We start from the raw sequence: 26460 nt of genomic DNA, 5'->3' as shown, positions 1-26460 counted from the left end.
GACTCTTTTGGCTGTGGTTAGAGCAACCTTTAGCCAGTTTAAACACAAGCTTCTCAGTCTATCAATATCCTGATATTCAGGATTTCCAAGTATTGTGGTACCCGGAATATCCCCAATATTTTCCACTTCCTTCTGCCAAAAGGTATGCAAGCTGGGAAAGTTGCAGAACATATGGATCCTATCATCTGTAACTGACTGACATCTCCAGCGTAGGTTGGATTCTATCAAACCTATTCCATTCAACCACAGAGGAGTCCAATAAATCCTATTGAACACTTTATAGACTGACCAGGTGAACTTGACACAACTGCGGGAATCATTGGAGTCAACATGGGCCAACACGAGGGGGGTTATGTTGCCCTAAATGTTAGTAGAATCTTATTCAAAATGATTCACAGCCGTAATGGCTGCATTACAAGGTGTAAGACATTTTGTTTTTTTTATGTATTAATTTAGAAAATATAATTTAGAAAATATAATTTAGAAAATATAAATTTCTTTCACTTTGAAAATGTAGAGTATGTTTCAAATTCCAAAGAATCCAAAATACAGGTCACGAGTATTTATTAGGTGATTATGTCACACAGTAAAAAAAAAATGCCGGATTAATAGGGACAGTTAAATGAAGTATAGCAAGATTTTACATTTAATTCACACTATAAACTTAATGGCTGTGTTTACAGGCTATTAAACGTTAGATCAGTCAAAGGGTGATGGTGTCAGCCACTCCACTCAATCTCTTTTACCTCTCTCACTGCATAGTAACATCTATTCTTAAATTACATTTAAACATAGGTGGTCTTCCGTCTATTTGGCTGTATTGGTTTCATGATGTAAAGTTCAAATTCTGACAAGATGTTGGTCTAATTCTGTCCTCTCCTATTTTTAAAATGACGAACGTGGGAAAACTATTTAAAAATACTATAAATTAGTTACATAAAATCCTCGAACACTTTAGGAAAATCTTGTCCTGTACATCCCTTCATACACATACCAATCTAGTCAGTTTATCCAGATTTTAGAGCTAGTATTCAAAGAAAAATGAAGCAGAAACCCTGCCACCTGTTTTGGTAAACACTCTCGAATTGATTAACAGAGCTATGGATGCAAAGACCGACCATCCAGAGATAAATGATATGTTGTTTGGAGGCTATACAGCATTTGTTTACAAGAACATTGTTTGCAATCAATGAAGTAAACAAAACAAGCTTATATTTGGGGTTCCGTTGGGTTACGACAGTTGTTCTAAGCTCATGCATAAGTTATATTCTTCAAGAATCAATGGCTAAGTGTCATTCTTTTAAAAGTCCTGAAATGGATTTGGCAATCCCCTTTAAGGGCCAAATGTAAACTCTGTGCACATATCTCACATTAAAACCAATGCATTTAGGCAACGTGTTAACGCATGTGTATTAAATTCGGATCTGGCCATAAGTGTGCAATGTAAGTTTGTGTTAGTGTGTGGACCTTTGGGGTGTTAGTTGATAGTGACCCCCACCACCTATCTGCCTGTTGAACAAAGGGTATCAAGTTCCTCCCTCTGTCTCACTTTTCTTCTCTCTCTCTCATTCTCTCTATCCCTTCCTCTCAGTGCATTTCAGCCATCTGCAACCATATCTCTCGGTGGGCACACCGGGCCGACGTGCTCGTCGCTTTCACAGATTTACGCAAGAGCTGAGCAGCAGGGGGCTTGTCTCCACGGTGACACTAGCTGTCAAGCCAGTCGCATTCTGCTAGCTGAGGAGTCACAGCTGAGGAGGCGGTGACGAGCAGTAATGAAGACATTCCTTCAGACCCGCTTTTAAACCACTAGATGTCAGTGAATAGGAGACAGGGGAAAGTGTCAGATAGTGTAACTCTAGAATGGCACACTATCCAGTATGGTCAGGCTCTGTTGACCATTATAGAGTATATAGCTTCTGAGAACCTTATTGGTACATTTAGAAAGGCCTGGGGAGGGGGATTAAATTATGAGTAGGAAATACTGGATTGGCTAAATGTTCCATGTCGATGGGCCAACAAAAGTGGGGAAAAGAGAAAGCCATTTGGAATTCTATATTGTTAAATCTTTATGGTCTTACAAACAAAATGTTTATTTTTAATCGGGGGGAGGAGTGGTGAGGGGGTCATCCGGCCACTTGTTAGGGTATGCTTATTCACTGGCTATTAATAGCTCTGATATGAAATATAGGAACTAAATGAATGAATATAGTAGGTACATGTATGTGTCATGGTTGGGGTCAGTTCGAATTGAAGGCCGTCAATTGAGGAAGTAAACTGAAATTCCAAATGTAGTAATTGAAAAAAAGGCATACAGTATATTGCCAATGACTTCTTAATAAGCTGAAAAGTAGAAGCTATTTATTTCACCACTTTTTACTTTTACCCCCAATTGTTTTAAACCTTTAAACCCAACTCTGATATGTAAATGTAGGTCAAGAAAATGTATCCTATTACATTGACATAAATATGGTACATTAAAATACTGTACTTAACTTTTTTAACCTTTATTTAACTAGGCAAGTCAGTAAAGTACAAATTCTTATTTTCAATGACGGGCTAGGAACAGTGCCTTGTTCAGGGGCGGAACGACAGATTGTTACCTTGTCAGCTCAAGGATTCGATCTTGCAACCTTCTGGTTACTAGTCCAACGCTCTAACCACTAGACTACCTGCCTCCCCACTACACTTTATATAATGTGATATAATATAATGTCAAATAAATCGAACTAGAAATGGAAGAAGGAAGGAAAACAAAGAGCATAACCCAGAGCCGCTTTTTTTTTGCCTTTGCATGTGATTTAAGGCTTGCACACATAGCACCGAATGTGGATCTAACGTTAGTCTGACGATCGTTCAGCGCGCTGTGTTTTAGGGACCACCTGCAGTAGACCTCAGACTGCCAACATTTTTCATTTGATTTTACATGTTCAATTGGTGCACATTCGGTTAGCAGATTAGAGGTGCAAAGTACTCTCGGCCAGCAAACGCTATTGGTGTGTCTGAGCCCTTAATGGTAGTGTGAGAGGTGATGATTGGGGCAGCGGTTACATACACGAGGTGCAAGTCAAAGTGCTAGAAAAGCAGCAGATGTTGCTACGCTCGCAGCATAGTTTCCCTCTAACATGACAAGTATTCCACAAGTTTAATACGTCGACCAATCTCATGGTAAAATAAACCCCTTTCACCACTCTCCACCTTCTCACCCTCTCTTGTCTCCCCCACCTTATCACTCTTGCCTCTCACTTCGTTTCCTTGGAATCCTCATTGGTTTCAAGTGACAGCCTCTCCCTTTCTCTCTCTCTCCCCCTCTCCCTCTCTCCCTACCTACCTTCCTCCCTGGTGGGTGGGTGACTTAAGTGCCAGGAGAGCTTTGAATAAAAAAAAAAAAAAGAGAGAAAGAGAGAGAGAGAGAGAGAGAGAGAGAGAGAGAGAGAGAGAGAGAGAGAGAGAGAGAGAGAGAGAGAGAGAAATAAAAGGAATAAGCACAGCAAGCCCTCAGACTTCCAGCCGAGACGAGAAGGCACTGGGATAGCCACTGGGATAGTCATGCCTGAAGCCGCTGATGCAGGTATGCACCTGAAATATCATTAATTTGAATCAGTATGTGGAAAGTATTTCTGTTAGAGGATGCATATCTAAGATGTGAGGGTGTAAAGCGCTAAATTGTAAAATGTGATAGAATTTTTACATAGTTGTTAGATATTTAGATAATTGTTCATTTGTTTTGCAAAAGTGGCGTACCGTAGACATATTGTTGCAGTGTTGAACATGCATTCTGATATATATTTACGTTAATGTGCATAGAGTTATTTTGTTGTTAGTAAAGACTACTTCATAAAGAACTCTGTCTAAATATGGAGAAAGGAGTGGGATGTATCTCCAAAATTCCTCACAGAAATGTTTTATTTGAAAGTCATAATTGTTGTCTTCTCATGAATTTAGTAAATTGAGTTGTCAATTTACTAAACAGTTTCGAAAGTGATTGTTTTGAGCAAATGCATAGCTAATATGAATACGGACTGCACTACTGAATATGAATGAAAATACATTCAATGCGAGAGCAATTTCCAAACAGTGCACACAGATGTCATTTATAATACTGTTAGTAAGCTACAGTACATTTCTTTAACCAGACTGCATGGAATTTGGTTCCAGGTAGCAACAACCTGATGTGAAAATGTACTGCATATCTTAGGTTGGAGAGGACAAAATAATGGAGGAAGAGCTTAGTACATACTGTATGTCATGTCAGAAGATGGAGAGAGGAACAGATGACAGGTGCAAGGGAAGTGGTTTGAGGGACTAGTTTGCTGAGAAAAATTACTACACATACAGAGGGTCTAATCTCATTGCCCTCTCAGTTTCGTCACTGCAACACAACATGAACTTGATCCAGATAATTACTATTGGTGTATGACACTATAGGGTGACCAAATGCATGTGTACAGAATCAGATGAGCTAATCAGGTGATGCAGTCATAAGCGATGTATAGCTTACATATGCCCTAGGAAACTGATGATGTGTACAAGTTTAAAAGTGCAGGCTCTTGTACATGTGAAATAAATGATCATACGTGATGGCTTTGCTATGGAAAACTCAGCAGTCGTTAAGTTTTATCAAATCAATTGTACAGTATCAGGGGGAAGTTTTGTAAAAATAAATAAAATAATTGTGAATAGTACAGTTCTGTGTAAGTCGCATTCTGTGATTTCATACAGATATATGCTCCCTCAAAAGGTAAAAAAAACCAACAAGAACATACAAAATGTGGACTATAAGCTCTGATATATTGATACCATGACAAACCCGGAAATTGTATTTGTATGAGACATAGAAATGTAACAAATTGAGCTGACATCACAACCAATGGATTGGAACACTATCTACTCTATAATTTACTATCTGATATGTGGTCATAACACTTATGTCAATTCAGTCTACTAGTTACGTGTCCAGAAGTACGTGTATTTTAATCGCTCCTCAGTTTTTTCCAAATATTACAGCTCATACAAAAGCATATACCTCACCAATATTCACACATTTTCTGCACCTGTCCTGAAAAACACAAAAACATTTTCTTTCAAGGTTTACTTCCATTTGATTTTGTTCCACATTTGCTAGCTGGTTTCGCTCCAGACCTTTGATTTATACACACATGCATGCTAGGGAAGGCATGCATTGGGAATAATGCCTGTCTTGGAAGATTTCATTTCCTGGTTACTCCGCAGGACTGTCGTAAAGTTGGTAAATATACTGTTGTTTATGATAATGTCATTTAGCTGATGACAACATATCGAAAATAAGCTTGGTAGCGTCATGGCGTTTGAATCCCAACTTTTCCTACCCATCAAAGTTAGACTGACACTTAGTAACCCAGTAACGTTTGGGTATGTCATGACTTCAATCTTGTCATAAAACTTCACACACTATATTTAGTGATGTGTGTCTATGGCGGATTTCAATATATGGTTGGCTTCCTCTCCTCTGAAGAGCGATCTGTCCTCCTTTTTAACATCCACTTTGACTAAGTGTTACCGTAAATCACAACGCTGACGGTAACCTGAGAGAGGGACTAGAAAACCAGAATGTGAGAGGGAGATGAGTTTTGAAGACACCACGTTGATTTCAAGACAGAACAATTGGCCTTGTCTTTCTGTCGTCGTTGCTCTACCACCTTTTCCCTCTGACAAAAAATCTCTATATTCCTTTGACACGTATCGCTGTCTGTTTTACACTGTGTTAGTCTTCAATGACAGTCTATGAAGTCTTGAAATGTAATACACATTAAGCACTACTAAGTTTTGAAGCTCCCACAGCTCCTTATCTTTGTGAAGGCCTATTGCCACATTTCCAAGATTTCAGGACTTCTGTCCTACCATCTGTCACCTATGATACAGTGACCACTGTAACCCCCATAAACTTTCACCTCCTTTCATCTACTCGCGTTCTCCCAGAGCCATCCTTTTTCACCCTGAATTTACTGTTGGTTGGGCCTTAAGATAGATATGATATCCCCTTGCCGTGTCGGAACCCCCGCCACCATCTTAGACCTTTCTTGGCCCCGTTCTCACTCAACCGCTAACCTTTGACTGCACAGCTCAAATAACCACCACCCTTCCTGATTGACGGGTTCCTGTACATTAGGCTTACCAGAAAAAAACTCTAAATATAATATCATTTTGAAGGACAGATACAAACAGTTTATTTCAGTATGAAAATACTCTGAAAATGTGAAAATACATTACAGTTTAATAACAAACTTCTGCCATAAAGATAAAAAAAAACAGGAAATACCCATTTGTACCAAGTATTTACGGAGTTTATAATCATTCATAAACGATTGACATACATTGGGGCAGCTTTTCTGCCTGTCATTTTAGCTACTCAGGATACAGAGTAATCTACTCTGTGTATATTTTACCCGTTTGTCCTTCAAACTACTTATCAATGCCTTGGGGGGGTCTTGCATTTCTGTGTCGTTCCATTATTAGGTAACCACAAGACCATTTCTTTCTTTTTATCACTGATCTCTCTCTTCCCCCTTCTCCCAGTTAAAAATATCCCGACTTCACCTCTAACCTTTTTTCTCATCTACATTACTCCATCCACATTAATATGATATCACGCCGGCATATAAGGTTTTATCGTATCCAACTTGCAATATAATTTGCTATAAATCATGATCTAATCCTCCTTCTGTCTCTACAGATGTAGGATCTTGTAGTGTATTTGAGGTTTAAAAAGGCTTCTGAAGTTAGTAATTTCCACTTAGAAATGTCAGAAATGTCCCTTATGAAAATGTATCAACCCCTACAAAACTGTCCATTAATTACAATCAATATAATAATTCCTTTTTCCTGTTGCTGCGGGATTATTTTCCTGCTGTAGCAAACTGGCTCAAATTAAGATCTTTCATCTGTACTTTTTCAAAAAATATAGTCCAACCCTTCCTATTTCAACTAGTTTCTCATCCCACCATTTCCCGACTCCTCTCTCAAAAACTTGACAGGTCTGCTTTCAACATAAGTGGAGAGAGATAGGGAGAGAGCAAAGGTTGGCAGGTAGCCTAGTGGTTAAGAGCATAGGGCCAGTAACTGAAAGGTTGCTGGGTTGAATCCCTGAGCCAACTATGTGAAAAATCTGTTGACATTCCCTTCTGCAAGACACTTAACCCTCTGGATAATAGCTACTGCTAAAATGTCAAATTAAATGTAGAGATGACAGTTTGTTGGCCATAATTCCTTTCATCTCTGCAAAACATTATGGCGGCAAAATGAACTCTTCATCATCCTCTCTCATGCTTCCTGTAAATCTTTATTTTGTTTTCCTCAACATGGCTTGTGCAATGCACTTCTTGAAACCAGAAAAGGAAAAGGGTGGCACTCAAAAAACATCATTATTCCAGTGTTCTTGCCACTATTACATTTTTGGCCCATATTGTATTGATTGCTTTTGAAGGCATTCTCCCAATATTATGTCACTCTTTCAAGACATACAGTGCCTTCAAAAAGTATTGACACCGCTTGACTTTTTGTTGTGTTACAGCCTGGATTTAAAATTGATAACATTTTTTATTTTGTTTCGCTGGCCTACACACAATATCCCATAATGTCATAATTATTAAAAAAGGAAATGCTCAAATGTCTTGGGAAATGGCAAACCTAAATAAGTTCAGGAGAAAAACTTTGCATAATAAGTTGCTTGGACTCACTCTGTGTGCAATATGTGTTTAACATGATTTTGAATGACTACCTCATCTCTGTGCCCTACAAATACAATTATCTGTAAGGTCCCTCAGTCGAGCAGTGAATTTCAAACACAGATTCAACCACAAAGACCAGGGAGGTTTCCCAATGCCTCGCAAAGAAGGGCACCTATTGGTAGATGGGTAAAAAAAAAATTCAAAGCAGACACTGAATATCTCTTTGAGCACGGTGCAGTTATTAATTACACTTTGGATGGTGTATCAACGCACACCGTCATTACAAAGATGCAGTCATCGTTCCTAATTCAGTTGCTGGAAAGGAAGGAAACTGCTCAATTACAGAGTTTAACGGCTGTGATAGGAGAAAAATTAAGACGTATCAACAACATTGTAGTTATTCCACAATACTAACCTAATTGACAGTGAAAAGAAGGAATCCTGTACAGACTAACAAATATTCCAAAACATACATCCTGTTTGAAACAAGACACTAAAGTAATACTGCAAAAAATGTGGCAAAGCAATTAACTTTTTGTCCTGAATACAAAGTATTATGTTTGGGGCAAATCCAATACCACACATTACTGAGTACATTTCTCCATATTTTCAAACATAGTGGTGGCTGCATCATGTTATGGGTATGCTTGTAATCGTTAAGGATTGGGGAGTTTTTCAGCATAAAAAATAAAGAGAATGGAGCTAAGCAGAGGCAAAATCCTAGAGGGAACCCTGATTCGGTCTGCTTTGCACCAGACACTGGGAGATGAATTCACCTTTCAGAAGGACAATAACCTTAAACACAAGGGCAAAGCTACACTGGAGTTGCTAACCAAGAAGACAGTGAAGGTTCCTGAGTGGCTGAGTTAGAATTTTGACATAAATATACTTGAAAAACTATGGCAAGACCTGGAAATGGTTGTCTAGCAATGATCAACAACCAATTTGACAGAGCTTGATGAATTTTGAAAAGGAATAAAGGGGAAATGTTGCACAATCCAGTTGTGGAAAGCACTTAAATAGATTTACCCAGAAAGACACACTCTTGTAATCACTGTCAAAGGTGCTTCTACAAAGTATTGACTCATGGGTGTGAATACTTATGTAAATTAGTTATTTCTTAAAAAAATGTCTATACATTTTCAAAAATTCTGTTTTCACTTTCTTATTATGGGGTACTGTGTCGATGGTTGAGAAAAAAATATTTTATCAATTTTGAATTCAGGCTGTAACGCAACATAATGTGGAATAAGTCAAGGGACTCCCCATTGTAGGTTTATACTTTACCTCCTTATCTGTCTTGTTTCTGTCAAGGCTCTCTTCATGGCAACTTACAGTGAGCTCCAAAAGTATTGGGACAGTGGCACATTTTTTGTTGTTAGGGCAACAGACCAGGCGATATGTCTGCCTCCCCATGTAGGATTAATAAATCTTATCATCAGGACTGTCGTTTGAAATCACATTGATTTACCACAAGGCTTAACCGTCCTCCAGATGCGTCCATAAAAGATGCCATCTACGTGTCTGTGTATGGCCATGTTGCACCAGATCACATGCTCTTAGCTAAAGATAGCAAGACTGTAACTAAATATACAGTATCTGTTTCTATGTACATATTTAAAATAATTGTATGATATGGGCTGACTATTACATCAGTCCCGGCCTAAAGTTCCTATTGGCTCAGGGCCAAGGTGGGCAAGGTCAAGGGGGCTGATTAGTGGGTGGAAGGTCCCTTGAGAGGTCAGAGGCGTGACCTGTAAACAGACTCTTCACACTTCCAAGGCAGCGAGAGCCCTTCCTCACGCAGCAGACTGGCCATAAATGTAATCAACTCTAGCTGAGGGGGAGAGGGATTTTAACAGCTGCCCCTCCAAATTAAAAGAACTTGGACTCAAAGGACCATTCAGTCACTGTCCCAATACTTTTGGAGAATTGCATTGAATTGATTGCTTTTGAAGGCATTCTCCCAATATGATGTCACTCTTTCAAGACATACAGTGCCTTCAAAAAGTATTGACACCGCTTGAGTTTTTGTTGTGTTGCAGCCTGGATTTAAAATTGATTAAAATTTAGATTTTGTTTCGCTGGCCTACATACACTGGGTGTCAATGACCTCCCTATCATCACTACACAGCATTTCTCAAATGAAAAGTAAAGAAATGAGTTGTATTAATAAATCCTATTATCAGGACTGTCATTTAAAATCACATTGATTTACCACAAGGCTTAACCGTTCCTCCAGATGCGTCCATAAAAGAAGCCTTATAAGTGTCTGTGTATGGCCATGTTGCACCAGTGCTACAGTAGATCACATGCTCTGAGCTAAAGATAGCAAGACTGTAACTAAATATACAGTATCTGTTTGTATGTAGGCCGTCAATTGTAAATAAGAATTTGTTCTTAACTGACTTGCCTAGTTAAATAAAAGGTACAAATAAAAAGTACATATTTTAAATAATTTTATGGTATGGGCTGGCTGACTCTTATTAAATCAGACCAGTGGTGTGGCTACGATCCGATCGATGTTCCTTAGACTAGGTACCTTGTAGTCCTCAAGCTTGGTCTTGATCATGTGGCTGTCTTGCTTTGGCTTGAGTACTCCTGGTCTGCAGGAGGAGGTTTGTGCAAGGTCTTTAGCCAGCTGCATTCCAGTGCTCCTAGGGTTATGCCTCCTGTGATTTTGGCTGTGATGAGATGGGTGGGACCAGTAGGCCACCTTGAGGAGCAGTTGGCCATTGCAGCTTAGCCGTCCCATTCGCGCTGTGCTCTTGGGGGCTGTGACAAGGTGACTGGTCATGGTCTCCTTGACTTAGATCTTGTGAAGGACGTGGAGGTGGCGTCCCTCACAGATGTTGCAGAGTTTCTTGAGGTTGCACAACTCTGCCGAGTGCTATCGGTCACATCTGGTGCAGCGCTCCTCCTCGTCTAGGAGTAAGTAGAGTAGCGCTGGAGCTAGTCCTTAAACCTATATCGAAGTGGCGAGGCTGGCTTTCCCCAGGGTGGACTCTGGTCGGTTCCGTGGAGAATGTTAGTGCCCCATCTCTTCTGTGGGCATACGCTCACGGCTCTCTCTGGTCGCTTGTGCCCTGCCCTGACACTCTGCCTCAATCTGGAGCCAATTCACTAGGTCTGTGAGATCAGGACACTCACCATCGAGTGGGCAAGGATGGAGAATCTGCGGAGACCCTTTGGATCATCCAGGCAGACGTCCGCAGCATTCATCGTGTGGGCGATCTGCTCAAGTGCCAGGTTGTGTGGGTGGCTCCACTGCTGCCCAAGGGCATGCATCACTGCTGTATAGGGAGCTGGATGATTCTTTATATATTTTTGTTGTTGTTGTTGGACATATAAAGAAATACAAATTACAAATGTAACAGGCATATCCTTTTATCGCCCTATACATACATGTAAAAAATTATAAATATATACATTTATATGCACATATGTACACATACATATACACATACAGTTGAAGTCGGAACTTTACATACACCTTAGCCAAATACATTTAAACTCAGTTTTTCACAACTCCTGACATTTAATCTGAGTAAAAATTCCCTGTTTTAGGTCAATTAGGATCACCCCTTTATTTTAAGAATGTGAAATAATGTCAGAATAATAGTAGAGAGAATGATTTATTTCAGCTTTTATTTCTTTCATCACATTCCCAGTGGGTGAGAAGTTACAAACACTCAATTAGTATCTGGTAGCATTGCCTTTAAATTGTTTAATTTGGGTCAAACGTTTTGTGTAGCCTTCCACAAGCTTCCCACAATAAGTTGGGTGAATTTTGGCCCATTCCTCCTGACTGAGCTGGTGTAACTGAATCAGGTTGCTAAGGCCTCCTTGCTTGCACACGCTTTTTCAGTTCTGTCCACAAATTTTCTATAGGGTTGAGGTCAGGGCTTTGTGATGACCACTCCAATACCTTGACTTTGTTGTCCTTAAGCCATTTTGCCACAACTTTGGAAGTATGCTTGGGGTCATTGTCCATTTGGAAGACCCATTTGCGACCAAGCTTTAACTTCCTGACTGATGTCTTGAGATGTTGCTTCAATATATCCACATAATTCTCCTACCTCATGATGCCATCTATTTTGTGAAGTGCACCAGTCCCTCCTGCAGCAAAGCACCCCCACAACATGATGCTGCCACCCCCGTGCTTCACGGTTGGGATGGTGTTCTTTGGCTTACAGGCCTCCCCATTTTTCCTCCAAACATAACGATGGTCATTATGGCCAAACAGTTCTATTTTGTTTCATCAGACCAGAGGACATTCTCCAAAAAGTACGATCTTTGTCCCCATGTGCAGTTGAAAACCGTAGTCTGTCTTTTTATGGCGGTTCTGGAGCAGTGGCCTCTTCCTTGCTGAGCAGCCTTTCAGGTTATGTCGATATAGGACTCGTTTTACTGAGGATATAGATACTTCTGTTTCCTCCAGCATCTTCACAAGGTCCTTTGCTGTTGTTCTGGGATTATTTGCACTTTTCGCACCAAAGTACGTTCATCTCTAGGAGAGAACGCATCTCCTTCCTGAGAGGTATGACAGCTGCTTGGTCCCATGGTGTTTATACTTATGTACTATTGTTTGTACAGATGAACGTGGTACCTTCAGGCGTTTGGAAATTGCTCCCAAGGATGAACCAGACTTGTGGAGGTCTACAATTGTTTTTCTGAGGTCTTGGCTGATGTCTTTTTATTTTCCCATGATGTCAGCAAAGAGGCACTGAGTTTGAAGGTAGGCCTTGAAATACATCCACAGGTACTCAAATTATGTCAATTAGCCTATCAGAACCTTCTAAAGCCATGACATAATTTTCTGGAATTTTCCAAGCTGTTTAAAGGCACAGTCAACTTAGTGTATGTAAACTTCTGACCCACTGGAATTGTGATACAGTGAAAAAATCTGTCTGTAAAGAATTGTTGGAAAAATTACTTGTGTCATGCACAAAGTAGATGTCCTAACCGACTTGACAAAACTATAGTTAGTTAAAAAGAAATGTGTGGAGTGGTTGAAAAACGAGTTTCAGTGACTCCAACCTAAGTGTATGTAAACTTCCGACTGTACATACATACATACATACATACATACATACATACATACATACATACATACATACATACATACATACATACAGTGAGGGAAAAAATTATTTGATCCCCTGCTGATTTTGTACGTTTGCCCATTGACAAAGAAATGATCAGCCTATAATTTTAATGGTAGGTTTATTTGAACAGTGAGAGACAGAATAACAACAAAAGAATCCAGAAAAACGCATGTCAAAAATGTTATAAAATTATTAGCATTTTAATGAGGGAAATAAGTATTTGACCCCTCTGCAAAACATGACTTAGAACTTGGTGGCAAAACCCTTGTTGGCAATCACAGATGTCAGACGTTTCTTCTTGTTGGCCACCAGGTTTGCACACATCTCAGGAGGGATCTCAGGAGGGATCTTCTCCAAGTTATTAAGGTTTCGAGGCTGACGTTTGGCAACTCGAACCTTCAGCTCCCTCCACAGATTTTCTATGGGATTAAGGTCTGGAGACTGGCTAGGCCACTCCAGGACCTTAATGTGCTTCTTCTTGAGCCACTCCTTTGTTGCCTTGGCCGTGTGTTTTGGGTCATTGTCATGCTGGAATACCCATCCACGACCCATTTCCAATGCCCTGGCTGAGGGAAGGAGGTTCTCACCCAAGATTTGACGGTACATGGCCCCGTCTATCGTCCCTTTGATGCGGTGAAGTTGTCATGTCCCCTTAGCAGCAAAACCCCCCCAAAGCATAATGTTTCCACCTCCATGTTTGACGGTGGGGATGGTGTTCTTGGGGTCATAGGCAGCATTCCTCCTCCTCCAAACACGGCGAGTTGAGTTGATGCCAAAGAGCTCCATTTTGGTCTCATCTGACCACAACACTTTCACCCAGTTGTCCTCTGAATCATTCAGATGTTCATTGGCAAACTTCAGACGGGCATGTATATGTGCTTTCTTGAGCAGGGGGACCTTGCGGGCGCTGCAGAATTTCAGTCCTTCACAGCGTAGTGTGTTACCAATTGTTTTCTTGGTGACTATGGTCCCAGCTGCCTTGATATCATTGACAAGATCCTCCCGTGTAGTTCTGGCTGATTCCTCACCGTTCTCATGATCATTGCAACTCCATGAGGTGAGATCTTGCATGGAGCCCCAGGCCGAGGGAGATTGACAGTTCTTTTGTGTTTCAGCCATTTGCAAATAATCGCACCAACTGTTGTCACTTTCTCACCAAGCTGCTTGGCGGTGGTCTTGTAGCCCATTCCAGCCTTGTGTAGGTCTACAATCTTGTCCCTGACATCCTTGGAGAGCTCTTTGGTCTTGGCCATGGTGGAGAGTTTGCAATCTGATTGATTGATTGCTTCTGTGGACAGGTGTCTTTTATACAGGTAACAAACTGAGATTAGGAGCACTGTGCTCCTAATCTTAGCTCGTTACGTATAAAAGACACCTGGGAGCCAGAAATCTTTCTGATTGAGAGGGGGTCAAATACTTCTTTCCCTCATTAAAATGCAAAACAATTTAGAACATTTTTGACATGCGTTTTTCTTAATTTTTGTTGTTGTTATTCTGTCTCTCACTGTTCAAATAAACTTACCATTAAAATTATAGACTGATCATTTCTTTGTCAGTTGGCAAACGTACAAAATCAGCAGGGGATCAAATACTTTTTTCCCTCACTGTACATACATATACACAAAAATAAAATAAAAATATCACAACATACTGTCCCTTCCCTCCCACACCATTTCATATCCCCTGTTGGCCAAAATTCTTACTCCTGATCAATAGAAGGCAACTGTTCAAAAAAGGACATTTAAGGCTGCCATCTCAATAAAAAGTAATCAGTACAACCTCTCAAAGTGTTTAAAAATTGTTCTAAGTGTATAAAAGACATGAGATCTTTCAACCAGGCTGATACAGTGGGAGGTTTGGAGAATTTCCAATTAAGCAAGATCTGCCGGCGGGCTATGAGGGAAGCAAACACTACAGCATTTGCTTTACTTTTAGTGAGACTAGGCAACAATGACAGAACTCCAATAGCTATCAAAGGACAAGGCTGCAGGTCGATATCTAGAATTTTAGAGAGAGTATAAAAATACGAAGGTCAATACTCAGAAAGCTTAGAACATGAATAAACATAATGGACGTGGTGTGCCGAAGTGATTGAACATCTATCACATGTAATTTGTGTCAGGGAGGAATTTTGTACGCTTTTCTTTGGTGTAGTGATTTCTGTGCAAGACCTTGAACTGAATTCAACTCAATCGAGCACATGAGGATGTGGAGTTAACACTACGAAGGCCCTCCTCCCATCAGTCATCTGTATGTTCAAGTTCACTACCCGTTTGTCTTGATTTTGTTTATTGGAGAGGGTTCAGAGGAAAGCATAATGTCATATAATCTAGAAATATCTACTAGCAATGTCTTGGGAGGTAGTTGAGGAAAGGTGGGAAAATGAAAGCGAACAAAGTTGCAGGCTTGAAAATAACGGAAAATATTAGAATGAGACAGATTACATTTAGCTACGAGATCATTAAAATGGGCAAACTTCCCATCTAAAAATAAATCTTTGAAACATACCAAACCTCTCTCTCGCCACAAAACAAAAGCCTGGTCGAGTTTGGAGGGTAAAAATAGGTGGTTGTTTCAGATAGGGCTTAGAAGAGATGGGGCAGAAAGTCTACAATGTTGACGAAATTGTCTCCAGATCTTCAAAGTAGAGAGCACAATGGGGTTTCCAGTATACTTTGAAGGACACAAGGAGCACAAGTAGGAGCAGAAAGGGAGGATGATTGGCAGGAGTGTGCTTCTAATGAGCACCAGTTGGTACTTGAAGCATTACACCAGACCATAATCTTTTGAATATTGGCTGCCCAATAGTAAAAAAGTACATTTGGAAGTGCCAATCCTCCATCTTGTCTCCTTCTTTTAAATATTGCTCTACGTATCCTAGGTGATTATCCTGCCCAGATAAAATTACTGATGAGCCTATCCGACTTGGTAAACAATGATTTTGGCAGAAAGATCGAAAGACATTGAAAAACGTATAGAAACCTAGGTAAAATTTTCATTTTAACAGATTGGATTCTGCCAGCTAAGGTGAAAGGCAGACTATCCCAGCATTGTAAGTCTGCTTTAACTCGTGTAACTAGACTTGCAAAGTTAGTTTTATGGAGGGTAGCCAGAGAATGTGTTATATTCACGCCTAAATAGGAAAATCCATAGGGCGACAGACGGAAAGGCAGGGCTCCAGGCGGAATTTGCGTGGCAGCGGGGTTGATCGGAAAACATTAACTTTTCTGAATTTTCCATTTGTAACCTGAGAATGATCCAAATGTGTTTAAAATATGCAGTATGTTATCGACAGAGTTCTCAGGGTTAGTGATATATAATAGTAGATCATCTGCATATAGTGACACTTTGTGTTCTTCACCAGCTCAGTGGATTCTAGTGAATGATGATGATCATTTGAAGGCCAAGTAAAGCGGTTCTATCATATCTGCAAAAAGGTGCGGGGACATTGGCCAACCTTGACAGGTCCCTCTGGAGAGGGAAAAGTATTTTGAATGTTGAGAGTTGGTGTACGCTAGCCGTAGGAGAAGAATAGAGGAGATGTATCCATGAGATAAAATTGGACCCAAAACCAAATCTTAAATAATCCCACTCCATCCGGTCGAAAGCCTTCTCCGCATCAAGAGAAACAACAATTTTGTGGTCTGGAGAGACAGAAGGAGCGAGTTTAATGCTCAAAAGACGGCGTACATTGGAAAACAGTTGTCGCCCTTTGATGATCATCAGATATGACACACTGAAGGCAGGGTTCCAACAGGCATGCTAGAACCTTAGCTAATAGTTTAACATTAGCATTCAAAAGTGAACTGGGCTGATATCCACTACATTCTGCCGGATCTTTATCTTTCTTGGGTATAAGTGAGGCTTGAGTTAGCGTCAGGGGGAGAGAGCCATGTGATAACGAGTCAGTGAACATATCTAATAGTATGGGGTATAGTTGATCTGAGAATTTTGTATAAAAATCAATGGGGAAGCCATCAGGGCCTTGCCACTTTGCATTAACTTTAGACCCTTTGTTATCTCATCTAGATGCAGAGGGTTATCCAGAACTTTACTCATGTCCATATCAATAGATGGAATATCCAAGTTATTTAAAAAGTTGTGAACTTCCGTATGTGTAAGAGTTCCATGTCACCAGTCTGACTGGAAGCCCCAAAATGTCAAATGGAGAAAAAGGAAAAGAGAGATTGAGAGAGGAGCAGCATGAAAAAAAACATCTGAATAATAAATAAAAAACCTTTAGAGAAACAGAAACAGAGCACAAGAATCTTTGGATAATGCCAACATAATGTTCAATGGCCATAATATGAAGTCCACTAGGTGTTGCCACATGGCTGAGATAATGAGAAACATTCGAAATTAACCAGTAGGCTATGAAAAGGGTCAGCCCCTGTCTTGGTAAATTTTTACAAATGTCCTTAGGTGGAAACAATTAAATAACAGTATACAAACGGACAACTAGCATTTTGGATATATACAATTAAGCAAACGAACCATGGGTCTAAACTCTTCAGCTAGTGCAACAATTTAACAAGAGTGAAATTGGAAGAGAAGAGTGATAGTTTTAGACTCCAATGTCATAGTGGAGTCCAAGATAAAGTGAATGTGACTGAGGACCATCAGTGAGCAACATCACCAATTAAGGCCAACGTAAACCACGGTAGTTCAGAATGTCCATCAATAACATTTAAAAATACAATAAAAAAAACGTTATACATCAAGGAGAGCCCCAATGAAAAATGCATTTACATATACACAAATATCGGTAGACAGGATCGGTGTCTAACTTGCAAGTAACAGTATCCAAAATAGCCTACAGGTGGCCAAACTATCATGTGGGCTATAGATTGCCATAAGTGGAACAGCAAAATCAAAGCCTTAGTCAAAATAAATAAATCAAAATGCTGCGCTTTCAACAGCGATTGTCTTTGATTAAGAAACTAAATGAGATCAAATGAAAGTTTAAGGTACAGTGAGACAATGAGTTATGTGCTGCCTCAAACATACATACTCTAGCCGGCAAACTTTCGCATAGGATTATTTCACGAGAAACGGATCGATAGATAGCCATAGATGTATGTAGCTTAGTGTCCACACGGTCACTAGGACTAACGTTACTCACATAATACAGGCAGGTGAGCAATCGATTGTATTTGAAATATTGCGAAAGGCCTGTTTGGTCTGCATGCTGTTATTTCACTGACATATTTGCTGTGTGTTCCCGATTGTAGGCTATGCCTTGTTATTGAGCTACAATCCACAGTGAGGCTATTTTTTAAAAGAAGCTATTGATCCTCTGTGGCTTAATTATAGGCCTTTTCATGGTGTAGTAGGCTATTCTGAATGATTTAATTTATTTCTGAACAGACAGCAGTAAGTCTATAACTTTGGTAAATGTATTTCAATTCATCAGGGGTGCCACAGTTCCTTCAGAACCCTTTGCACGGCTATGGTTCTCTAAGGAAATAAATGATGGTCAACGCTGGAGAGATGAGAACTGCAGGCTCATGTCTATCAGAGCAGACAGGGAGAAAGAACATAGAAAGTTAATCTCATTCTAGTAATGTGAGAGATACTGCCGCAATTCTCACAAAGCCACGGCCACGCGTTGGTCTCAAACATAGGTTACAATGTTGCGCAAATCATAAACCCGGGCCGGCCCAACCCAAATCAACTCTTAGAATATTAGGCCAGGGCTGAAAATCTACTTTTCCACATTATGTTTTTTTGTGGGGGCAGGATAACTAACAAAGAGGCAACTCAAATTAAAAAGATTTTTCATGTCACGAGAGGTACCGGATCCAACAAAACAGTCCAAAACGGAGAAGTGCCGGAACCTGTTCTGCTCAAATGAAACACTGGCTCTGTTCCTTGCCTCAGGCTACACAGGTGGTTCTCTCACCAAGTGATCATATTTTCACCCATCAGACTATTCTCAATTTAATCTTGTCTTTACTAATATGTTAAATTCGTTTTGATTTAGAATGGCCTGTCATCAAATGGGCAAGAACAGGGGCAAGACTAAAAATACATGTCATCCATATACACTGGAATAGTGAATGGAAGCCACTTTTCCGCATGTACATTTTTCACTCATGTTGGGTAGGCTACTCCGGTTCTGGTAATTTCGCTGCACCACAGGTGATATACCACTCAAACTCTGAATGCCATGGGCTGTCCAACTGTGTTCCTGCTGCTACCCAGTGCTTAATTTGGGAAACCAAGTTAAATCTGTTTGGGAACATCAATAGAAACATATTTCATGAAAATGTTGACATCTCTCTGAAAGGGCAACCAGTGAAGAACAAACACCATTGTAAATACAACCCATATTTACTTTTGTACATCATTATGACACTGGACATAGCCATAATATGACATTTGAAATGTGCCTAAACTTGTGAGTTTAATGTTTACTGTAATATTGTTATTGTTTATTTCACTTTTGTTTATTATCTATTTCACTTGCTTTGGCAATGTTACCATATGTTTCCCATGCCAATAAAGCCCATTTGAATTGATTTGAATTGAGTTGAAAGCAATGAAGGAGAGAGGGGAGTAGATGGAAACTCATGGTGGTGAGATATAAGGTATAAGGTAATGTGTCAGTCTATTAATTATGACATTTAAAAAAATACCCTATTACTAGGCTATTCGAAATCTAAAACAAATCCACTATAAATGTAGGCTAAATCTGCCACTTTTTGATTTAGGCTAGACCAATTATGTACCAAAGATATCTTGAATCAGTATTTTTTCAATGTTTTTCTGCTATGTGTAATATGTGGTTGGCTATGTATTGTATAATGGCACAATCATTATTTTAATTCAGGGTTTTTGGCAGGCAAGCTGCAGAAGGACGAGTAGGCTACAATTCCCCATCGTTTATCAGAGCAATTTTGATGGCCAGCTAGCGAAAAAGTTTGCGAGGGTTTATTTAATGTTCCTTCGTTAGATTTTAGCTCATCTTGCTCTGGCTAGCATTAGTTGTTGATCTTGTTGTTGTTGATGTGCATAACTGAGGGAGAGAAGGCTTACCTTTTCATTGTTGTTTGATCAATGGGACTGTAAAGTTCCCAAATCTAAAAGGACTCCTGTGGTATTAACATATTTGCAGAAATCCATTCAGTTGAATTTTGTGGCTTTTGGCGAATGCGTTCTAATGATGTAAAGTAATGCTGTTGCAACTGCCTTTAAACACACAGTCCAGTTCAAAGTGAATGATGGCAGGCCTGTGTGGCAAATAGCTTGTTTTTATAAAGGCCTACTGTAAATCTGATTGGCTATGGCGCACCGGTCTGCGTAGACTCCGGTCCTGGAAAAGACAGATGTTTTTATTAGGTTTTATTTACTGCAGTGTCTATTGTCTAAACGCACGGCCGCTTTCCCACTCTATATTGCTGTAGAATTGTCACAAATGCCTTAGAATATATAATTCCCAAACATTCTAAGAATTTCTGAAAACGTGAAAAAGACCATTTTAAGCGCTTGCTTGTCAGAAAATGTTTTAATAAGTGTCATATTCTTCCTGGGGGTGTATATGAACCGATTTGAATAATGTTTCATGCTGCTAAAATGCTGTCAGTTCCACTTTAAATATTGATGTCACAAATGTATTATTTGTACAGTTCTTTATTACAAATGTTGTTATTTGTTTCATTTGACTGTGTAAAACCTAGCAGTACTAGTTATTTCTCTGAAAGTGAGGTGTCTACAGTATATAGCATTTAGCAAAAAAACATGATTATTTGTCTCTCTGAAATGAAACTGTCACAACTGTCGTCATGGAGAGAAGAAGTGGACCAAAATGCAGCAAAGTTAGTGTTCAGCATCATTTAATTCAAAAAAAGATCACTGGAACACTACAAAACAAGAAAATACCGACAGCTCAACAGTACTGACAGCATAACACACTGAACAGAAACAATTACCCACAACCCCAAAGAAAAACACACACTCCTATATTGGACTCCCAATCAAAGGCAACTCAACACACCTGCCTTCAATTGGGAGTCCTAATCAGCAACACAACCATTCACACACACAAAAACCCTGCCACATCCTGACCAAAACTAATCCAATTGCTCCCTCTGCTGGTCAGGATGTGACAGTACCCCCCCTCAAGGTGCAGACCCCGTAATGCACCTTACAAAAAGAAAACACAACAAAAAATCCCCAATACCCCAACAAAACTAATAAACAATAACCCCTAAACAATAAGGGAGGGAAGGGAGGGTGGCTGCCGTCAACGACGGCACTGTGCTACACCCTCCCTCCCCAACCCACCTATCCTGGAGGTGGCTCAGGTGCAGGACGTGGACCTCGCTCCACCTTCGGCGTCGCCCACTTCGGCGGCGCTGATAGCTGCGCCGGGCTGCCGGGCCACTCGGGCTGACCCTGGCAGGTGGGCCACTCGGGCTGGGCCGGAGGACTGGCGGGCCACTCGGGCTGGGCCGGAGGACAGGCGGGCCACTCGGGCTGGGCCGGAGGACAGGCGGGCCACTCGGGCTGGGCCGGAGGACAGGCGGGCCACTCGGGCTGGGCCGGAGGACAGGCGGGCCACTCGGGCTGGGCCGGAGGACAGGCGGGCCACTCGGGCTGGGCCGGAGGACAGGCGGGCCACTCGGGCTGGGCCGGGCAGTCGGGCCACTCTGGCAGACCCGGGCAGTCGGGCCACTCTGGCAGACCCGGGCAGTCAGGCCACTCTGGCAGACCCGGGCAGTCAGGCCACTCTGGCAGACCCGGGCATTCAGGCCACTCTGGCAGCTCCTGACTAACGGGCAGCTCTGGCGACTCTTGACTGGCGGGCAGCTCTGGTGACTCTTGACTGGCGAGACTGGGCTGACGCACTAGACGCCTGATGCGTGGGGCTGGTACTGGACGTGCCAGCCTGGAGACACACACCTCCACGCTAGTGCGCACAGCGGGAAACACCGGACCGTAGAGGCGCACCGGCGGTCTTGAGCGCAGGGTTGGCATCACCCCTTCAGGCTCGATGCCTACTTCGCCCTGGCACATGCGGGGCGCTGGTACTGTGCCTACCGGCCTGAAAATCCCAGGCCTCACCACAGCCCCAACCCCAAAGCACGGGACCTGTCCAGTCTGCCCTACAAGGGTACGGGGAGCTGGCCTGGGGCTCCAATCTCGCCCCGCCAAATAGACTTTGTGCCCCCCCTTAAAAAATTATTGGGGCTGCCTCCCGGGTTTACTAAACTCTTCCATAGCCCTGGAAACGCTCCTCCTTATCTCTGCCCACGTCCATCCTTCCTCCTCTTTCCTCTGCTGCTTAGTCCTGGTTTGGTGGGTAATTCTGTCACAACTGTCGTCATGGAGAGAAGAAGTGGACCAAAACGCAGCAGAGTTAGTGTTCAGCATCATTTAATTCAAAAAAAGATCACTGGAACACTACAAAACAAGAAAATACCGACAGCTCAACAGTACTGACAGCATAACACACTGAACAGAAACAATTACCCACAACCCCAAAGAAAAACACACACTCCTATATAGGACTCCCAATCAAAGGCAACTCAACACACCTGCCTTCAATTGGGAGTCCTAATCACCAACACAACCATTCACACACACACAAAAACCCTGCCACATCCTGACCAAAACTAATCCAATTGCTCCCTCTGCTGGTCAGGATGTGACAGAAACCATCTGACCAATCAGTGGCTAATAATCACTGTGGAGCCAGAAGTGTCAAACAGGGTGCTACTCTATAGCTGAAGTTCATATGGACAACCAAAGACAGGTTGTTAATCAGTGAATTAATGCTCACTGGGTCAACAGTCCTGTCACAGTTCACTCCGGTAGTTCATTTGAGACGTTAGTAGGGCTGTGGGGGGTCATGAAATTTTGTCAGCCAGTAACTGTCATGCAAATGCATTGCTGCTCTGCTTGTGTGGCAAGCAGGTTAGGAGATATCTAATCAATTGAAGATGTAATTAAAATGACAGAATTAAAAGAGAAATGAGAAGGAAAGGCTACAACGACCAAAAGCCAACAGGTAGGGTGCTATTTATAATCCAAATGAAGTTATTTGCAGGCTATCTTCTCTCAGTTTGATGCAGTTAAGACAGGTACTATAATCGGATTGGATGATAAATAACTAGCAAGAAGTTTTTTATTTTGTTTTTATTTCCCCTTTATTAACCAGGTAAGCTAGTTGAGAACAAGTTCTCATTTACAACTCCGACCTGACCAAGATAAAGCAAAGCAGTGCGACACAAACAACAACACAGAGTTACACAAGGAGTAAACAAGCATACAGTCAATAACAATAGAAAAAGAAGAAAGTCTATATACAGTGTGTGCAAATGGCGTGAGGAGGTAAGGCAATAAATAGGCCATAGTAGCGAAGTAGTTACAATTTAGCAAATTATCACTGGAGTGATAGATGAGCAGATGATGATGTGCACGTAGAAATACTGGTGTGCAAAAGAGCAGAAAAGTAAATAAAAACAATATGGGGATGAGGTAGGTAGATTGGGTGGGCTATTTGAGATGGGCTATGTACAGCTGCAGCGATCGGTTAGCTGCTCAGATAGCTGATGTTTAAAGTTAGTGAGGGAAATATAAGTCTCCAGCTTCAGCGATTTTTGCAATTCGTTCCAGTCATTGGCAGCAGAGAACTGGAAGGAAAGGCGGCCAAAGGATGTGTTGCCTTTGGGGATGGCCAGTGAAATATACCTGCTAGAGCGCGTGCTACGGGTGGGTGTTGTTATCGTGACCAGTGAGCTGAGATAAGGCGGAGCTTTACCTAGCATCAACTTATAGATGACCTGGAGCCAGTGGGTCTGGCGATGAATATGTAGCGAGGGCCAGCCGACTAGAGCATACAGGTCGCAGTGGTGCGTGGTATAAGGGGCTTTGGTAACAAAAGGGATGGCCCTGTGATAGACTGCATCCAGTTTGCTGAGTAGAGTATTGGAAGCTATTCTGTAAATGACATCGCCGAAGTCGAGGATTGGTAGGATAGTCAGTTTTACGAGGGTATGTTTGGCGGCATGAGTGAAGGAGTCTTTGTTGCGAAATAGGAAGCCAATTCTAGATTTAATTTTGGATTGGAGATGTTTAATATGAGTCTGGAAGGAGAGTTTACAGTCTAGCCAGAAACCTAGGTATTTGTAGTTGTCCACATATTCTAAGTTAGAACCGTGCAGAGTAGTGACGCTAGTCAGGCAGGCGGGTGTGGGCAGCGAACGGTTGAAAAGCATGCATTTGGTTTTACTATCGTTTAAGAGCAGTTGGAGACCACGGAAGGAGTGTTGTATGGCATTGAAGCTCGTTTGGAGGTTAGTTAACACAGTGTCCAAGGAAGGGCCAGATGTATACAGAATGGTGTCGTCTGCATAGAGGTGGATCAGGGAATCACCCGCAGCAAGAGCGACATTGTTGATGTGTACAGAGAAAAGAGTCGGCCCGAAAATTTAACCCTGTGGTACCCCCATAGAGACTGCCAGAGGTCCGGACAACAGGCCCTCCAATTTGACACACTGAACTCTGTCTGAGAAGTAGGAAATTACTTTTACAGTGAGGAAATTACTTTAAAGTGAGGAAATTACTTTTAAAGAACGACCAGGCATCCTTGACTGACGGGATGAGGTCAATATCCTTCTAGGATACCCGGGCCAGGTCGATTAGAAAGGCCTGCTCGCAGAAGTGTTTTAGGGAGCGTTTGACAGTGATGAGGGGTGGTCGTTTGACCTCAGACCCATAGCGGATGCAGGCAATGAGGCAGTGATCGCTGAGATCCTGATTGAAAACAGCAGAAGTGTATTTGGAGGGCAAGTTGGTCAGGATAATATCTATGAGGGTGCCCATGTTTACGGATTTAGGGTTGTACCTGGTGGGTTCCTTGACAATTTGTGTGAGATTGAGGGCATCTAGCTTAGATTGCAGGACTGCCGGGGTGTTAAGCATATCCCAGTTTAGGTCACCTAACAGAACGAATTCTGAAGATAGATGGGGGGCAATCAATTCACATATGGTGTCCAGGGCACAGCTGGGAGCTGAGGGGGGTGGGGTCTATAACAGGCGGCAACAGTGAGAGTCTTATTTCTGGAGAGATTCCTTTTTAAAATTAGAAGCTCGAACTGTTTGGGCATAGACCTGGAAAGTATGACAGAACTTTGCAGGCTATCTCTGGAGTAGATTGCAACTCCTCCCCCTTTGGCAGTTCTATCTTGACAGAAATGTTGCAGTTGCGTATGGAAATCTCTGATTTTTTTGTGGCCTTCCTAAGCCATGATTCAGACACGGCAAGGACATCAGGGTTGGCAGAGTGTGCTAAAGCAGTGAGTAAAACAAACTTGGGGAGGAGGCTTCTGATATTAACATGCATGAACCCAATAATTTTTTGGTTACAGAAGTCAACAAATGAGAGTGTCTGGGGACACACAGGGCCTGGGTTAACCTCCACATCACCCGAGGAACAGAGGAGGAGTAGGATGAGGGTACGGCTAAAGGCTATCAAAACTGGTCGTCTAGTGCGTTGGGGACAGAGAATAAAAGGAGCGGATTTCTGGGCGTGGTAGAATAGGTTTAGGGCATAATGTACAGACAGGGGTATGGTGGGGTGTGGGTACAGTGGAGGTAAGCCCAGGCACTGAGCGATGATAAGAGAGGTTGCATCTCCGGACGCGCTAGTGATGCTGGGTGAAGTCACCGCATGTGTGGGAGGTGGGACAAAGGAGGTGTCTGAAGCATGTTGAGTGGGACTAGGGGCTCCACAGTATACTAAAACAATGATAACTATCCTAAACAACAGTATACAAGGCATATTGACATTTGAGAGAGACATAAAGCGAGGCATAAAGCAATCACAGGTGTTGATTGGGAGAGCTAGCTCAGACAACAACAGCTAATCAGCTAAGACAACAACAAAAGGTAAAATGGCGATGAATGGGCAGAGAGGGTCGATTAGCTACACACAGGGCCTGAGTTCGATAAACAAAAATAAACAAAATGTAGTACCGTGATTTTTTTACCTTTATTTAACTAGGCAAGTCAGTTAAGAAGACATTCTTATTTTCAATGACGGCCTAGGAACAGTGGGTTAACTGCCTTGTTCAGGGGCAGAATTACATATTTTTACCTTGTCAGCTCAGGGATTCGATCTTGCAACCTTCTGGTTACTAGTCCAACGCTCTAACCACTAGGCTACCTGCCTCCCCATTAATGAACAGTTCAGCAGGCATCAGCTATGTAGCCAAGTGATCATAGGGTCCAGTGAACAGCAATAGATGGAGCAGGGAAGCCGCGGGGTAGTTGCGCTAGCACGCAGGAGACACGGCGATTAAAGTTAGCAGGCCGGGGTTAGTAGTAGCTTCTGCTCCGACGTCCGGCAAAGGCCGGTTGAGGGCACAGCGGATAGCTGACCAGTCATGGTGGTATGGCGGGGAGCCGTGTTGGCAAAGGGTCCGGGACAGATGGCGAAAGAGGTATTGTAGTTGTAGTAATTTAGTTTTCTAGCCGGGAGATGCGCCTGGCTCACGGCTAACTGGTGCTAGCTTTGGGGCAGGGGAATTAGCCACTATAGCCACTCGGTAGCAGCGATGATCCGATGTAAAGGACCGGAGCTTACGGGCAAGGATCCGGTGGAGTAGAGGATTCAATCCGTGTTGGGGTAGGATCCAGGA

At 42.0% G+C, this 26460-nt stretch overlaps 1 pseudogene across 1 annotated transcript in view; it reads left to right on the top strand.

The window, feature by feature from the left end:
• The first annotated feature begins 3458 nt into the window (after positions 1–3458).
• The window catches only part of LOC106579178 (myosin-binding protein C, fast-type-like), a 56619-nt pseudogene continuing 33617 nt past the window's right edge, over positions 3459–26460 (top strand). The window contains exon 1 of the transcript XR_006760751.1: positions 3459–3571. The product of XR_006760751.1 is annotated as a myosin-binding protein C, fast-type-like (transcript). The remainder of the gene's footprint in view (positions 3572–26460) is intronic.

This window comes from Salmo salar, chromosome ssa19, assembly GCF_905237065.1.
Source record: "Salmo salar chromosome ssa19, Ssal_v3.1, whole genome shotgun sequence".
In the NCBI taxonomy this organism is placed as follows: domain Eukaryota; kingdom Metazoa; phylum Chordata; class Actinopteri; order Salmoniformes; family Salmonidae; genus Salmo; species Salmo salar.
This window is presented reverse-complemented; position numbering and strand designations above follow the sequence as displayed.